Raw genomic sequence first — 13,614 nt, forward strand, 5'->3', positions numbered from 1 at the left:
AAATTTTCAACTAGAACGACTAGGAAAATTAATACCAATTTAAATATATATATAAAATATGGTTTTCCCCCAAACTATTAAAGTTAAAGAAAATACTTAATAGAGCTTTTGTCAGTCCTCCCTAGTGTGAAAGAAAACCTGAAGGAACTTAAGAAGACCTACAAACAAGAAATACTTAAATGTCAGACTGGGCTATGGAATAGCTTACTATCTGCCACTAAGCAAAATAATGCAAACAAATGTTGGGGGGTTATTAATAAGCTTGAAAGTGGAGGCTGTAGGGCTTTTTCTGTAAATATACCTGAACTCAGTTGGGTAAAGTTTAAAACCAATGTATATGGTGTATCGGTTCGGGTGGGAAAACACCCAGACAGGTTTGCTTTAGGTGAGGTAAATAATGTATCTCTATCCAATGTGGGGAATGGAGAGTGTCTCGATTTGAACTCTAATAATCATGTTATTGAATTTAGTCCTGATCCAAATTTTGATTTAGAAATTCCAAGCTGTAATCAAGTATCAACCCTGTTACGCGGGCTGTGAGGAAATGAAGCCCCGGAACCTAATGGGCTACCGAATGCCCTGTTTCGTGTTAATAGTGATTTGTGGGGCGGCGTTTTGCATAATTTATTCAGGGACGTTTTGACATTAGGGGTTGTTCCGGAATCATGGCAAGGTAGCATAGTGCAACCAATTTATAAAAGCGGCTCGATGTCAAACCCCGCTAATTATCGACTAATCTGGTTGACCGATGTCGATGGCAAAGGTGTTTGCTTCTTGCCTCCTAATAGAATTGGAACACTGGGCTAAGAAGGAGAGTATTATCCCATTTAATCAGACTGGTTTCCAGAAAGGTCAATCCACTATCACTCATTTGTTGGCTCTAACCCTGCTTGCGGAGAAGTCTGTCTTGAATAAACAAAATGTATACATTGCGTTTATTAATCCTTTTTTTTTGATAAACACATTTTATTCATTTTACAGAAGGAATGCACCAGCCAGATCGCACCATATTTCAATAATCGGAAAGTACAGTCACAGAATCCCGCCACCAGGTGTACAAACTTTAGTAAAGCAAATATATGTTGGAAACAATTAAACCCCCCTTGATTAGACCCCTCCCCCAACCACGTCCCCCAAATTCTGCGGTATTTCTTGGGGAACCCACATGCAGCGTACATAACTTTTTCCTGTGTGGTGCACCAGTCCATCCCAATTCGCCAACGCCCCACCGTTGGGGGATCAAGACACTTCCATTAGGCTGAAATGTCTCTTTTAGCTACAACCATGGCTGTAGTGAAGAACAGTTTTTCATTGAGCGAACCGTCTAGCCCATCAGTGATGCCCAACATCGTGTGCTTGGGGTCGTGGGGAACCCCCCCACCCCACACCTCAGAGATGCCCGAGATGCCCGTCCAGAATCCCGCCAGGTGGGTACAGGTCCAAACCATGTGGAGGAAGTCAGCGGGGTCTTGGCCACACCTGGTACAGGCTGAGGACAGACTAAGCCCCGCACAGTGAAGGCGTACGGGGGTAAGATATGCAGCATGTAGACAGTAGAGCTGCACTAAGCCCAGCCGAGCCGAGGAGGTGGCCGTACTAGGGGCCATAAGGGCATCCCGCCAGTCCTCTTCTTACAGGGGGCCCACCCAGCTCTCCCATTGCGTCCGCAGTCGGTTCAAGGAAGTCGGGGTGTTGTTAATCAGTTTGCGGTAAATGCGAGAAATGCCACCCTTCCCCATGACCCCAAACATAATCTGTGCTTCAGGCAGGCTATGATCTGCCAGCCGCGTGCCTGTTGCAAGGTGTGAGTGGAGGGCATGCCGCAGCTGGAGGTAGCGAAAGAATTGCGAGTGATGCAGCGAGTACCTGGATTGGAGATCTTCAAAGGAGAGCATATGATCCCCCACCCAAACGTCCCCAAGCTGTGCGATGCCTATAAGGTCCCAGGCTTCAAAGCCCCGAAGCCGGTCACCTCCCTGAGCCAGGTCCTGCGCCAGAGGGGTGTAGATTGGGTCAGTGTGTGTGTCCAGTTGGTGTGCCGCAGTGCAGCCCGCCAGGCCAGTAATACCGAGCGCGTCACCTCCGGAAGACGGGATAGAATCGGTGTCCCTTAGAGAGAGGATTGTATCCTGTCGAGGTCCAGCTCCCCAAGCTCGAGCCTGTAGGCCGGGTCGGAACACCCCCCATTGAACCAGTCATGTATGGAGAGGAGTCGCGTGGCCAAGTAGCATAGATAAAGGTGAGTCATCCCCAAACCCCCGTCGAGGGGATCCTGCAGGTACTGAGCGCTAATCTGGACCAACCCTTCCCCCATGAAAACTTTCTGGTTAAGCCATCAAGTTCACGGAACCAGGCCCTGGGAAAGCACATGGGGGTATTCTGAAGCATGTAAAGGAAGCGGGTGAGCACCATCATTTTAAAAAGAGCCACCCTCCCCATGGGGTTGAGGGGCAACGACTGCCACAGCTGGAGATCCGCCTTAGCTTGCTTCACCAGTGGAGTTGCATTGAGAGCCCAGCTGAGCTCGAGCATCAGGGTCACCCAGATCCCCAGATATTTGAATGATATACGGCGCAGAGGTATTTCAGACTGCCAGTCAAAGCATTCCCAAGAAAGGTGAAGGGGAACCAGGACCGATTTGTTGGGTTTCAAACGTAGGCCTGAGTCCCCCTCGAAGGACTGCAAGATACGAAGACAATGGGGGCCAGACCAGGCCAGGTCTGCCAAGTAGATGAGAACGTCGTCCGCATAGAGGGCGATTTTATCCAGTTCAGCGCTGGGCCATTCCAATCCCCGCATCCGGTCGCAAGACCGAATCAAGGACGCCAAGGGTTCCATCACTAAAGAAAAAAGCAGGGGGGGAGGGGACAACCCTGCCTCATACCCCTGCAGACCAGGAAGGGTTCCGACAGGACCCCGTTAACTAGAACTCGAGCTCTCAGGAGGGCATACAGAACTTTGACCCTGGCCCGAAAGCGGGGACCAAGTTCCATCATGTCAAGAACATCTTGAAAGAAGCCCCAATACACCGAGTCGAAGGCCTTCTTAAAAGTCTACCAGGAGAAGCGCAAGGTAAGGAGTGAGGAGGTGGCGATGGGCCAAGGTGGAGTGCAGTCTACGAAGACAGTGAAGGGTGCTGCGGGAGGGCATAACAGTTTTACCTCAGTGTTGATGAGGGAGATAGGGCGGTAGTCTGCACACTGCGGCGATGGGGGCTGAGATTTCTGAAGGACCACAATAGTGGCTATGTCGGTTTCTTGGGGAAAGGAGCCATTCGCCACCGCTTCGCGAAACAGTGCTTCTAGATGGGGGGATGAGAACATCCCGTTACTGGGCGTAGTATTCCTGAGGAAGGTCGTCTGGGCCCGGTGTCTTGCCAGATGAGACAAGGGGGATTGCGTCTCCAATTTCCTCACGGGAAATGGGACGGTCCAGATCGGCTTGAACGGCGGCATCTACACGCGGAAGGCGGCCCCCCTCCATGTCCATAGGTCCGTAAGGGATAGGGTTGGGGCTCGGGCCTCGGGCCTCGTACAGCCTGTAGTAGTAGGCGGCAAAAGCCTGCGACATTTCCATTGGGGCACGGCACTGGGACCCGTCTGGTGCCGTTATTTCAGGGATTATACGATTCGCTCTTGGGTATGTAGCCAGGCGATGAAGGACTGCACCATTCTTGTCGCCCCAGCCATATACCCTGGCCACGGAGGATTGCCAAAGGAGTTTAGCTGCATCCAGCGATAGCTGCTTGATCTCTGACCTGAGCCAGGTCAGATGTCTCGTGTCGGAGGCATCTGAGGACCGTGCCGCAGCTCGTTCGAGGCGCAGGGACTGCGCCTCTCGTGAGGTAATCTGTTACAATTGGGCTTGTCGCTGGAGCTTAAGTTGGCCCTTGGCGACCCCCCTAATCGTGGCCTTGCTCGCCAACCACAGGGTGCCCAGGGAGGACACAGAGCCCTCGTTGGAGAGAAAGTATTGTTTGAGCTACTCCCTCACCACCTTCCTAAAGTCCTTGTCTTGAAGATACCAGGCATTTAACCTCCATGTTAGTTGGGCAGAGGCGGGAGGGGGGGACCCGTACTGATTAGCACTGATGAGTGGTCAGAGATACCTCTCGGGAGAAGCAAGACGTCCTGAATCAGAAGACAGTCCGTCGAGAGAACAAAAATGGCATTGATGCGTGCCTGTGTATGGTGTGCCGCTGAGGTGTGTGTAAATTGTTTGGAATGGGGGTTGCCACAGTCAATAGGTGTTGCACAAACCCAGTGAGACTGACCAAGACCGCAGCTGCTTGGCTTGTGCAATTCTACCTGGGGATGGCGGGCCTGTCGTGTCGAGGTCCGGTGACGAGACTGTGTTAAAGTCACCCCCAAGGAATGTGGGACCAGGGAGCAGCGACGCCAGGAGATCAACAGACTTAGCTAAAGTCATCTTCAGCATCGAGGGGGGAGAATAAAGGGATACCATATTAATTGGGTTGCCATGTATTGTACCACTGATGGCCACGAAGGTGGCCTGGGCGTCAAGACTCGTTTGGACAGTCACCAGAGGAAGGGAGCGTCTTACCCGGATTGCCACCCCACGGGGACCCCTGGTAACCTCGAGTGCCACACTCTGTCATAGCCGTAACGCGTTAGGAAGGGGCAGTGATTACCCAGTAGGTGGGTTTCTTGTAGGAGTAAGATGTACGCCCCTGAGCGCTGCGCAAATTTGAGGACAGCCATGCGTTTAAAGCGGTCCTGGAGGCCATTAACATTCCAGGACATGATTCGCAGGGGGGCGTTTATTAATGGCGTATCGAACATGGTGTTTGGGTTGGCAGTGGGATTACAAGTCTGAAGGGGGAGAGCCAGTTTATCTGTCTCGTCGGGTGTACGTCAGGGCTCTTCATGAATGCTGGTGTGGTCGAACTAAGGAACGTAAAGAAACACAGAACTAAGAAAAAAACTCGGGACAACAGTAAAAAAAAAAACACCCCCCACCCTAGACTTAAGGAACGGAAGCATCTGTCGCCCTAACAACAAACCAGAGAGTGAACAACCAAACTAAAACGCTTGGGAATGGGAAAGCATGGAGGACCCATCTCATTTCAGGATGGCTTAAACGAGACCATCATATAAGAAAGGAATGTGGTAGAACTAGGTGTACCGTCCGGCTGCGGCCACTGGTGGATCTCACAGGGGGCAACCTACGTGCCTCTGTGGATGGCACGAAGTCAAGCAGGCTGAACGGTCAACGTAGATGCACAGTCAGGACTGGATCACCGCCGCTCGATGTACGCGGCCAACTCCGCTGTCCCGGAAAGAGTGGGTCCTTTGAGGGGGGGCCAAGGGGAGGCAGGGGACGGCGAGATGGCTAGAGGCCAGGCCCCAGGACCGCAGGCAGGGCTCCGCTGGTCGGAGCCACAGATCTGACAACGCAGACAACAAGTCGCCCCGTTTCCAGAGCCAAGAATCCCGGGAGGGGCGGCTAGGGTGGCCCTCGCCACCCAGGGCCACAAATGCGGACCAACGAGCCCTCACAAACAGCCGAACAGTTGCCGCCCGGGGCACGTTGCCAAAAGCCCAAAAAGGAGGTCTTCGATTGTAGGTGTGGCCTGGGGGGGCCAGAAGGATGGGTAAGAAATCAGGGTGTAGCAGTAGGGTAGAGAGAGCCCTCCATCACGTCCACACCAATGCAATCGCGAGGGCGAGAACAGTCCATCCACGTTCAACAAGGCGGTAGAAGAGCAGCTGCGTGTTCCCTGCCGCTCAGTTACGCCGATATTCACTGATATGGATTCTTGGGGCAGCCTGCACCCAGGGGTACGATGACAGCTCAGTTAGCTCAGTTCTACGCAGCGTACCCTCTGAGAGGGAGAGTCCGTCAGTCCAGGCAATGAGGGGGACCACTCAGTGCCGGTCACCCCCCAACAGCGGCCGCCTGCGCGCTGGGGCCCCCAATCAACTGTCCCAGGACCCCACTGCCTTCAGGACCCACACACTGCAGTGCACTTCTCACACCAGATCGCCAACTATTCGCCATAGCTCCTGCCACCCGATGTGGTGGCCGCTCCTCTGATCAGTCCACAAGTGGAGGCAAGACTCGTGCAGGCTCGATGACCTTATGCGTCACAGCGCAACTCCAGGCCCCCAAGGAACATGTTGGTACTCATTGGAAGGAGAGCCACCCAGCACCGCATGCAGCGAAGCCGATGAGGGAGACAGGGGGCAAGGCACAGCAACAGGCTCGTAGCCACCGCCCCTGGACGCTTCCGCAGTCCGATATGGCGGCCGATCCCCTGAACATTGCGCAAGTGGAGCCCAGGCTACTCAGCACCGCATGTAGTGAGGCGGGCCAGCGAAGGAGACAAGGGGCGAAGCCAGCAGCAGGTACGCAGCCACCCCCTGCCGTCCGATTTGGCAGCCGCTCCGATGATCACTCCGCAGGTGGGCTAGAGCGTGGGCGGATTTACCAGCCTCTGGCGTTTCTCCTGGCGCCGCTTGTCACAGCGCGGCTCCGGGCCCCCAGCCACCACGCTGATACACCCCGGGAGGCAACAGCATCCGACTTCTTCTCCCGGGCCGCCCGTCACCACACGCAGGAAAGCGTCTGCACTGCCGGAGGGCCAAGCGGCAGCAGGCGTGTGTGAGCCTGCGGGGGAGACGAGAAGCAAAGTCATGCAGCAGGCCCGCGGTTGTCCACAGTGGAGGAGAACAAAGTTCACGGGCCGGGAGCCGCCATTTTGCCCAGAATATTCGGCCAGCCGGTCCACAGCTTCAGGGGGTCCCGGTGCGGAGATTTACACTCCCAAGCAGTTCGCCAGATCACTGTGTCAGGTAAGGAGGGAAAATGCGGGTTCTGATGGTTCGTTGTGGGCTAGGATTATGGGCGGATGGTGGAGGGGTCCCGGAGCACACTTAGAGTGCATTCACCATCTTGTCTCGGCTAGCCACGCCCCTGCTTTTATTGATCTTAAGGTAGCCTTCTACTCTGTGCCTCGAAATTTATTATGGAAAAAATTGTCAGATCTGGGGATCTCAAAGAAATTGTTGAAAGCTATTCTACTTCTGTATACCAACACTTGGGTTCAAGTTAAGATTGGGGAGGGCAATTCCTTAACAAGGAAGATTAGAACATATAATGGCCTGAAGCAGGGCTGTGTTCTTGCCCCTTGCTTATTTAATTTATTTTTATCAGATATTTCTCAGCATTTGGATGATGTTAATGGGCATGTTCCTAGGAAGGGGGGGCGTGCAAATTAGCTACCTCCAGTATGCTGATGACACGATTCTTGTGAGCCATACCCCTATCGGCCTACAAAGACTTATTACTGCCTTTGATGATTATATACAGCAGAATGACCTTGAATTGAATGTTAAAAAAACTAAAGTAATGAAAATTGGTGTAGTCAAACAGAAGTTTAATCCCTGGAAGGCCAGAGCAGGTACAATTGATATTGTTAATACGTATAGATACTTAGGGGTGATATTTGACAATTGCATGTCTCTTAAATTTCATTTTAAAGATCTAAGGGCCAAGGCTGTGACATTGATCCATGCTTTTAAATGTTTAAAAAAAACAGTGAACTGTCAATCATTGAGTTTATTCTTAAAGTAATCAAAGCCAAGTTACAACCTACCCTCATTTATGAATCCCCGATTACTAGACGAATAGATGTGAAGGTGCTTGACTTACAGATTGTTAAGGTTTTTAAAGCAACCTTTGGAATTGACAGGTCAGTGTGTCAAGCAGCAATTAGATTGGAATTCGGTCTCCAAAGACAGTGCCTGGTATCAAAAGGATCTTTCTTAAAATGTATGGTTGCCTTGTCAACATCAGCCCCTGCATCTTTAGGAAATATTTGTTGGCAAGCAATTGATAAATCTGCTTACACGGCTAAATTGAGAGCTTATATTTTAACATCCCTATGAGATATCGACCTGCATTTAAATGTTTTCTTTTCTCTAAAGTTTTTTTTTTAATTTAAGGCTACGTATGAGTATAAACCCAACAAAGGAGGGCACTAGATCTTGGATCAACCAGTGGCCCGATTCTAATTGTAGATTTTGCGGATGGCCACAAGAAACTCTTGTACATATAATATGTGTATGCCCGAAGCTGATTAATCTTAGACGTTTAGTTTTGAGACCTTACTTTATCATGAGTGGCGTGAGATCTGCCCGACAGGCCTTAATCATGTCATTGTTTGGTGAATCGGTTCCATTACTATGTCAATTGGTAAAATGTTTAATGGCAGTGGAAAAAAGTCTAATATAGGGCAGATCCCCTCTATTTTTATGGCCCTTATGCTATTAGTTTTAATGGCTTATAAATTCTATTACTTAATAATTTTTGTTGCAAAGGTATTAATTTGAAACGCAACAAAAGCGGGGTTATCATCGCAGCAAATTGGTGCATTTTTTGCACATTAGCACTTCGAATGATTATTTGTCAGAATATTTCTCTGTTATATCTATGGAAATAGTATGTAATGCACACCGTCACTTTAAAATGTATAATGTGCAACAATATTCTGTGATTAGCCATGTAAGGTGGCTAGATTTGGGCGTATCGATACGTTTTTAAATTGTATTTATGCGACAGTTTTTTATATTATGTGATGAGAAGATGTTTTGTTTGTAATGTAAATGTGTTTTTCTCGGAGATATAAGATGTTGTGATAGCAATGATTTTAATTAATCAAGCAATAAAGAATATATATATGTATATACATACAGATGCAGATTGGTATATGTCAAGCATTCTCCTCCAGTCCTCTTCGTGACAAAAGTCAATATTTATATGCGTTCCAGTTCTCAAATATAGTTATCATTTGGTGTACATTCTACAAGGTTTCACTGAAAGTCCTTCAATTGTTTCTCACATTCTAAAGAAATATTGTATAAATTGTCAGTTGACCTGCAACTTAGTCGTGGAGCAATATATAGTTGACCTATTGGTTACATCTAAGACAAAAGAAGATTTTAAATTTGATAGAATTGTCCTACTGAACAGCTTCGCTGACAATGCTCACAAGGTTTCCCCTACAAAGATGCAGTATAGTAGAAAATAAGTAATCTATCAGGCTCACCATATTGGGAAAGTGCAAGGAAAGTCTCAAAAGAACATGATTCTGCAATTCTGAAAATGAGCCTTCATACCAAGCCAGAGGGAGATGAAGGTATTCTTGGGAATTGCGGACTACTAACGCCAGTGGATTTCAAACTTTTCCTTCATTGCAAAGCCTTCAGTAAAGCTGACCCAGTGATATCAGCGATCTGGTACCATATGATGACAAATGCTTAGAGGCTCTCAGGGAATTGAGGGAAACATTAAGTAAAGCATCTGCCCTCGTAATTGTGTGATGAGAGTTGCAGGTGTGCTCTGTCAGTATTGGCCCAAACAAACATGGTGGGACTATGAGACTTATAGCCTACCTAGCAACTGTGATGAGTCCAGTAGCTGTAAGGCATCCTGGTTGTTTGAAATCTGCTGCAGCTGTTTGCCTGATAATTAAGCAAAGTAGGGGGATAGTGATAGGACATACGTTGATTGTGTTTGTTCCACATTTATTTGAGATTTTTTGACTCATACTTGGACTCAGCATTTGACAAACAATTGAATGAAAATATGTTCAATACTGACAGCTGAAAAAGGATCAATTAAGAGGTGTAATTTCTTAAATCTTGAAATATAAACACAAAAACAGGAGTCATGATGATTATCCTGAGCATGACTGGATCATCACTACAGAGTATTGTACCCAAACAAAACCAGACATTAAGGACATTCTTCTTATAATGGCAAACCTGATTCTGTTTGTTAATGGTTCTAGTTTGATAGACCAATGTGGAGCACTGAAGGCTGTCTAGGCAGTATGTTCAATTTCTGAAATTCTTGAATCATTTTATCTGCCAAATGTAATTGAATCACAAGTGGCAGAGTTTGTTATGCTAACTAGAGTTTGTTGCCTACCTGAAAAGTTAAATGTAGCAATTTACATAGACAGCCAGTATGATTTTGGAAAGGACTTTGATCAGTTATGGTCTCAAAGAGGTTTAATGACATGCTTTGGAACTCTCATCAAGAACAGCTCTCATATTCTTGATTTGGTAGAGGTCAGTCAACAGCCAACAAAATATTGCTGTGGTCAAGGGGCCTGCACATAATAATGGAAAAGATATGATCACACTTGGAAACAAACATGCAGATTAATTGGGCAGTTATAGTGAACTTGATACTGAAACAGTGATTCAAGAAACAGAACAAAGTGAATAAAATACACACCTGTTGAAAATGAAGAACATTTGAATTGTTTCTTGTTGATTCCAATACAGACATCCTTAATTGAATTAAGATAACTCCAGAGGGAAGCCCAAGAAAATGAGAAAAACAAATGATAAATGTTGGATTACAAGAAACATTATCAGTGCATATACATTGTCCTGAATATAGCTATGTCTTGCCTGATACAATAATGAATTGCATGAATAGATATTTACGTAATCGGTCACATGCAGGGAGAGATTGCCTGCTACTTACATTTAACAAATATTGGCAAATATTAAATTCAGAAATGTTGCAGAATATTTGTGCTACTGTTTTTTGACATCTTAAAGATATAACCAGAGTAGAACAATTGCAGTTCTTATGAACCACATTTTCAAATAGGAGTGCCTATTTACTGACTTCATTGAGATGAAAGTTTACAATAGCCTTAAGTACATAAGCATACCCCACACAAAGATCGGATAGCGAATCGGATAGTTGCAAAACATTTGTTGGGAGAATTAATACCTGGGTTTGGACTAACAGATGAATGGTGGCTCCCATCTGAAAAAACAAGATATTGAAACTGATATGTACAGCTCTCCAATTTGATCAAAAGTTCCATTCTAAGGATCAGCTGCAATAATGTGGTGTTGTGGAAAAATGAACTGAACTATCAAAAATATATTGGCCAAGGTGTGTACTTCCACTAGTTTGAAACTGCAGGACATCTTCCCTCTCGTTTTGATAATTATCAGAAGTACCCCAGACAAAGAGACTGGTCTCACCCCATGAAGTGTTGATAGACAGAGGAATGAGATTGGCTTTTACTGCTTCATCTACACTTGTTTCAATAACTGATGACATTGTATTACATTTCTGAAAAGGTCTGGCTGATGCGGTGGGATATGTTTCTAGTCAGGTGAATTTAGCAACAGCATTGACCAAAGAAATTCAATACCACCCACTGAATCCAGGTGACTGGGTGGTCATCAAGTGGTGGATGAAGACATAGTGAAAACAACCACTGATTCACTGAGTCAAGCTCGAAGGTTGCAGCGATAATCCAGATGGGAGTATAAAATGTAAAAATTCTGAAACTGGTGAAGTTGGTGAAGCTGCTGATGGGAGTGATGATCCTAGTGAAGGTACCATTCACAGTGGCCAGTTTCAAAGTCACGAGCATCAGCAAGAGAAAGTAGTCTCTGATACGACCAGTGAAAAGCTCCAGTTGAAAATCAGAGTCTCAAAAACCACAAAAGAAGGAAGCAGTTCACAGTGAATCCAGTTGCTAATATTGCTCAGAAAACAAGTCCGTAGGTTAGAGAAGATTCTACAGTTATCACAAGTGAAGGTGCAAGTATCGAGACAAACAAACCACTAAACAAAACCTGCAAAACAAAGCTCTAGCAGAATATAAGACAAAAGTCGATCAAGGAGGAAGTTGAAGTCATTGAAATTGACTCAGAGAATAGCAACAATGAGTCATCAGTAACTAAAAGACCAGCAAGAAAAAGAACTCAGACTAGAAAATATGCTTCAACTTGAATGGGCACATCTAGCAAGAAAAAGATTCAGATATAGAGAACTAAAATCCAAGAAACTGCTGCTAATTCATTTTCATAATGTGAACTGGAAGATGAAGAATCACCTTGAATTCTGAAAAGACTGAAAGTGTTGAAACGAAAGTTTAACATTGCAAGAGAATCCAGATGAAGAAAAGACTTTGAGTATGAGCTGTATAAATTGAATTAAGTAAAAGAAAACGGTTTAAAAAAACAAATATTTTAAGTTTATTTCTTTTATCATTACTTTCAAAGAAAAAGAAGAAAAATAGATCTATTATTGTTTACTTGTTAATTTATGAAGTTCTACATTCCTTTTTGTTTGTGGACTCATTAGAAAATGGCTTATAACAAATGCTACAAAGTTTTTGGTCTAATTGCCTTAATAATACCATTAATAATCTTAGTTGTCTCATTGTTGTATTCACTTTCCCCGGTGGGATATAAATCAACAAAAGTTCACTAAAGTAGAGTACAAGACGATGCTAAATCTAACGCAGTGATACATAGGATAATCTTAGTTAGTGGATTTCCTGATTTTTATACTAAAATGTTGGGTGAATATGCAGACATTATTGTGGTAAAATTGTTTTGTATGCACTTTTCTTTCCTCTTCTGCAGGTGAAGGTGCTACGTGCCTACAGCTTCCTCTGTCTTATGGTATTTCATGTAATGTGTTTGCTAGTTTGTTTAACATGGATTTGTATCGCCTTTTCTTTCAGATTTAAATGTTTTGCTTGAAGATCTGTCTGTCTCCAAAATGCTAACAATAAGTTAAAATATAGTAAATTTCGGAACACAATTGCACAAGCTAACCATGATAATAATCATGTTGAACAGGAGTTAGTGTGTAGTCTAAGTTAGGAGTTTGTTAGATAATAAAAATGAAAAAAGAGCGATGATTGTGAGAGACTCGAAAGATGAGAAGAAGATAAGGGCACAGACTAAGGCCGCAGAGTAATTTAGACTGATCAACTTGCATCCAAGAATGAGAATGGAGCATAAATGAAAGGGTGAATTGTGTATGATTCATCATGAATTTACAGGTGTTAGGTCAATTGAATATGTGGGGAGAACAAGTTTGAAAGGAGTTATGTCGTCAGTAGTGATTTCCTAGATAGTGAAGAACTAATTTTGAGAGGAATATATTATGAGTGTGGTGGTAAAACTGCTTATTTCAACATGCCTCGTAACTGGGTAGGTTCTTGCTATTTTGCTATAGTGTCTCCAAGAGTTTCTTTATGAGTGGGAAAAATGATGCTGCTGTTAGTTTGAAGAGAGTAAAATGTGGTTTAAGGCAAAACGTGTTAGATATATTAGTTGCCATGATTCCATCTATAGGTTTGGTTATGAATGATGTAACAATGATATGTTTGTCTACTGTTATTGTCCCAGTTAGGCCTAGTAGGAAACATTGCCATTTGTACATGCACATGGAATTTTCCTAAAGTTGCCTTCCCTTTCCACAACCACTTTTGACACACATTTGCATTTGTGACACTTTGGGTTCATTTCCTGGAAACACCGACCTTGCTTACATTAATCAGCTTTTCAAGAACGCAATCATATTGCTTTGCATTGTGTGCAATGCTTTTACGTACGCTGTGCAAATGTGTTTGTTGTTTACATCCATATGGCGATACAGCTATCTGTAGAATACAAACAATGGCAGCTTGATCACAATCTCGGGCCAAGGCAAGGAATACCTTTTTCTGTATATAAATATCTGTTTCTGTCTGTAGTCCGAGGAGGCACGTCTGCTGACTTCAAGAGGTCCCTGCGGGCTAAAGCTATCACCAAG

This window comes from Lissotriton vulgaris, chromosome 6 (assembly GCF_964263255.1).
Source record: "Lissotriton vulgaris chromosome 6, aLisVul1.2, whole genome shotgun sequence".
Taxonomy (NCBI): domain Eukaryota; kingdom Metazoa; phylum Chordata; class Amphibia; order Caudata; family Salamandridae; genus Lissotriton; species Lissotriton vulgaris.